Below are 5,352 nucleotides of genomic sequence, written 5' to 3'. Positions count from 1 at the left end.
GAACACATCTTTCATTCTCATGCTATAGTCTTCAAAACTTTCGTCAGTCTTTTGTCTCGTGGCCGTAATGGCGCTGTAGTCAGCTCGTCTGGTAAAAGTAGTTCGCATGCGCTCGTACAGTCTGTCAAGTCTGTCATTTAGTTCTTGGCTGCCAGGCTGCCATGGTTGTTGAGTGGCTGGATCCACTGGGACCCAATCTCCTCTAACAGTGCCCCATTTCTTGCCATTAACGCACATGAGGACTTGCTGGGTTTCAGTACCGTTAGTATAGTAACTTCTTTTAATTTTATAATATTGCCTGGCCTGTCTAAGTTACCATCCCAATCGAACTTAGTCATCCACAGCTGAACATATGAGCATGAACCTGGATATTTGTCTTCCATGTGTTTACATGATGCTGGGTTTTTGAATTCAGCACCTTTTGTGGAATGTTGGTTGCCCATGTTTGCACTTTATTTCATCAGTTTTTATGTATTTGAATGGAGACGCCTGATCTCCCGACTGAACAACCCTCAATCCATACAGGATATCTAGTTCAGCCCCCCTGCCGTGGCCTTATAGTCAATCGTTCTCGATCAGGAGAGTATACACCAGGCTTCTACCTCCGAGGAGGCGGGTGTATCTTGCCTCTGCTTCTCTCCCGATGACCAGGCAGGCAATACCGCGGTATTTTCTGTGTAGCGCTTTTTGTGTCTTATACTCACTCCGTTGTCGCTATGGTTTCTTTCTGAGTTGTTTTAGTGCCTTCTTCCCGTCACTGGAGATGGTCGCCCTGGGAGGGACGAAGACCGGCCTTCCGTCAACTCGTGATGAAAGGTCTTTCACTTCGGACGTCCTTTTGACTCCGGCTGTGCACAGACTTCGGCGTTCGGTCGTCCCACGGCGCTCCTCTCCAGGTCTTGGGATCCGGCTCGAAGGACCAATTTTTGTGAGGGTGATGTTTGGTCACCCGCGCTGTTCGTTTACTAGACTCAGATCAACCACACAGACAACCGGAGGCCTTGCAAGGGAGAGCCGACGAGCAGTTCAAGCTTCCTCTCTCAACTCCGTCAGTCTGCTGCTCGCTCTCCTCTTTTATTTGGTTCACACAACATTGGTATCAAAACAACTTCATGATTCCTTCTCCTCCTATCTCTACGACTTCCTCGTGTCCTTGAACATGATACCTCCCAGTGCTGGGTACATAACAGCTACAATACTTGAGTCAAACACTCATACATTCTTTTTGATTAAACATTCTAAATCTACTTACTATACTTACTATAGCATTGAAACGATAATAGTAATAACAACAATAATTCTTCTCACATAATCCTGTGCAAACGGCATCATTTTGAATTTAAAAGCGTCCTAAAGCGATAAATGTCCGCTTCAAATCCATGCGGACCATGACGGTTAGCATGACCGACGGGGCAAAGAGTGGCATGCCGAGTCGTTTTCGCCAGTAGATGAGTAAAACCAGACGTGTTTAAGAAATTCCCTCGGTATTTGTACATTAGCGCATAAATGAGACTAAGGTGTGTTGCGTGCCTGCATCGACTGCCTCTAACCCTGTTCTCTAACCCTGTTCTCTATCAGGGGCCGCCAAATCCAGTCAAGGGCCGAGCCGGGTTTTCTGTCCCACCAGACAGAAAAGGCCTCTGTGGACAGCAAGATCACAGGTGAATGTGGAGTCCACCTGGTTGGAGAGAAAACCCGGCTCGGCTGTGACCCCCAGACTGGATTTGGGCTCCCCTGCTCTCCATGATCGTTGGAAACCTCACGCGACCAAGGACACATTCCCTTCATACTTACCGCTCACAGTATCAAATCTTCCAGCTCTCAATGTCATCACACATTTTCCAGGGTGGATCTTATGGAAGAAAGTAAATGGACTGAAAAGAAAAGGGTTTTTTGTCACCTATCAGATGCAGTTTAAGGTTTTGTGAGTCCCGCAAACAGCATTTGGAGTTTTCCCAACTAAAAGAAAAAAGTATGATGTTTACGGGATCAAGGACACCGGTAAACAATTTGGGAAGGAATGGAATTAGGGAACGCCTCAGCATGATAAACGCCCGATACAACAGAAAGCAGAGCCTCGGCTTGGCGCTTATCGCCCCCGCGACACGGGATGACTTCAACACCAATTTTATTCTTAATGTCTTACATCACCTGCATCTGACATAAAACCCACAGAGGTGTGAGGATACGCTAAAACATGCAGTGATTGAAGCGCAGATTGTAGCTTTACCATGAAGGACTAACGGAAGCCTCCCCGCCAGAATGGCCACATTCACCAGCAAATGGGAGCTCAAGAAGCTTGTAATTATGTGGAAGAATAACGAATTTTGGTTAGATGAATGGTGCAGCGGCAGCACTGGGGAGGCAAACGCACAACGGAGTTGATCATTCTGTCGGGATTCCCAGGGGACCAAAGGAAGAGGCTCGGGTACAAACTACATTGTTTCACTTGGAATAAGGTCACGAAAGCAAAATGGAGCTCTGTTCTTGCTACTGAAGTATCTTCAGAGAATTCCTCCCAGGGCCGCAGCAAAGTCATGTCATACCTTGTGCTTAGGGGGAACAACCTTGCAAATATCCATGAAAAGGCAGAAAAGAAAATTTTTCTGGCTATTTTCCATCAGCTTTTTCCAAAGGACTCTAATGACGGTGTGAACAAAGACGCAGTCGTGACCAGCCGCTGCATTATTATCGTACTTCTGCCACCTTCAGATGTGTTTCTATTCTGTGCCTGAGCGCCGCCAGTGACATCATTCCCCTTTCACCCAGTTCTCCGACTGGTGCGGTGCGAGGTAACTAGCGGTCAAACCATGGTGCGTTCAAGTGCTCTGGAATAGCTAGTACCCACGCTCCACACCGGTTGTGACAGTCGATATAAATGAGATATATTACTATAAATGGTCTTACAAATTATTTTCAAACCGTTAAATATCAGAGTGACGTGCGCCTAAAAGCACGAGACCTACGGTACTACATCATTTAAGAGTAATTAATCAATTTTTTAAGTCTCTCCAAAATATATATATCATGCAAAACTCGACAAATCATGTGTCAGAGTTAAGCGAGCCTGGTGAATAATAATTCCCTTAACTATGGATCCCGATGCGTGCCTGGCTAATCACCGTGTCCCGTGTTTTTATTTATGGGTAAATACTTCCGATAACACGTAAACGCCACCTGAGTGCCAACGTTGCAGCTGCTGATCAGACCCACTCGCAGAGTCTCGGGTTCATTATAATCAACATTTCCTGATAAATGTGACCCATTGTTTTGTCAAAACTGGGGCATTTGGTGTTTAAATCACACTTTTGCGTCTCCCTCTGAAGGTCTGTGTCATTACTGAGCTGCATTCTTCGATGCCAACGCGAGAAAGGCTGACTTGTGACTAAAAGTCGCGTTCATTTTAGCCATTATCACCGCGTTTTAGTCATTTAGAGAGATGTCGTGCATTTTTCTTTGCAATGTCAGGATAAATATAGGCACCTCGCGCACCATCCCCCTCTGCTTCTGCTTCCTTTCGTTTCGTTCGTCCGGGGTTACTATCGGACAAAGCTTCCCTCCTCCTTCCTTCTGTGTGTTGGGGTTACTATCGGACAAAGCCGCCATCCTCTTCCTCCGCTCCAACCTGTGTGTGCAGTCTGTTTTACAACCAGGTTTGTTTAAAGCCTGAAACCAAACACTGACAAAATAATGCGTCGCCTTATAATGCGCAGCATTTGGACCAGGGGTTATTATCGGTCAAAAAAAGAAATCAAACATCCCAATGAGGCTATTTAACGAAGCTGGGTGTGCGCGCCAGTTATTTGATGAATAAATGCAAACTATGCAACGAGAAAACGGTTAAAAGAGAGCGACTCTCTAGTCTCCAAAGCTCTCTTCTTCCATATCTACCCACGCTGCGCAAACGCAACAAGCCGGTGATTCTCAACAAGCCCTGCCGGTAACCCTGTTTCCCACTTCCCTATTCTCAGTTCATTAAATCCAAGTGTTTGGGAAGATTGATCGCAGTGGGATTAAATTAGCGGTTGAGACGTGACCGTTCTCAAAATAACCCTCAATTGGCCCAATAACAGCCCAGCAACCTCAGACTGGTAACTGATTGTTTCTGCTCCTCCAACTATAAACCAGTGACACTACGATTGATGAGGCTGTTGTGCCCTAATTAGTCGTATTAACACCATGAATCTACAAGTGCATTTTTAATTACAACTAAAGACATCTCTTCTGCTGGTTCACTCCACTTTAAATCTCTTTATTGTCTTTTCCATAAGCTCTTCCTTTGCTCACTTATGCTCTCAACTTGCATAATTTCCTACCTAATGTATGTCTGCAGTGTGGAGTTCATGCTATAGTTCTGACTGTGCTATTCCAAGTGGGTAATACAGTGATGTAATCCATCAGTTTTGGGTCAGCGCTACATTAGCCTAAAACAACAGTATTCTGCAGAACCGATGCCCACTGAGATTTGTACCACATTTCAACAGCGGCCTTCATATGAAAATACAGAGTTCAGGTCAATGCAGGCTGAAAAACCTGCAAACGCGTCTATTAAAAATGATGTAGGGAAAAACGGCAAGAAAAGAGGTGGGTTGTTCATAATGTTCCCGTACAAAAGTAATTAAACACTGGGGCATTAGGAACCATTAGATTTTACAAGTGATATCTTTTAGCATTAATCCATAGTGTTAGTTAAATTCCATACTAATCGGCATCTTTAATTGTCACACCCTGATCTCTTAAAAAGAAAGCAGCTTTAGCCTTTTGGAGTTAGACCCCCACGTGGAAGGCACTGTTTACGTGCTTGGGTTTGCTACATTACTGCTATTGTCTCTTGTCCTTGGACCATCTTTTGCTTCGGGTTTGAACAGGAGACTCAACAGATGAAAGCTGCAGGTGGAGGTGACACCATAACAAACCCAGAAAAGCCTTAGTAATCAATGTTTACGCCATCATTAATCCGAGCTCGCTTGACTTGTTTGTACCAAGGCCAACGTGTTAAAATAATTTGAATTAATTAAAATACCTAATCAGGGATCTTTTCTCGTCAGTGTTCATAAAATCTCTCATCCTTTGCGTGTTTTTCATCGATTTGTATTGAGACTCAATTCCAGTCACGTGATCGCAATTAGGCGAAGGGGGTCGCTGTCCCTTTAAGAAATGTTTTGACTGCGCACGTGCTTGCCTTATATGGCAGCTGTGACCGACAGTAACCTCCGCCGCTGCCGCGCCGCTACCGCGCCGCTACCGCTACCGCGCCGCTACCGCTTTCCGCCGCTACCGCGCCGCTGCCGCTGCCGCGCCGCGTCGCTGCCGCTCTCCGCCGCGCCGCGTCGCTCCGAATCGAGCTGCGCT

The sequence above is a fragment of the Takifugu flavidus genome, chromosome 6 (genome assembly GCF_003711565.1).
Source record: "Takifugu flavidus isolate HTHZ2018 chromosome 6, ASM371156v2, whole genome shotgun sequence".
Taxonomy (NCBI): Eukaryota; Metazoa; Chordata; class Actinopteri; order Tetraodontiformes; family Tetraodontidae; genus Takifugu; species Takifugu flavidus.
This window is presented reverse-complemented; position numbering follows the sequence as displayed.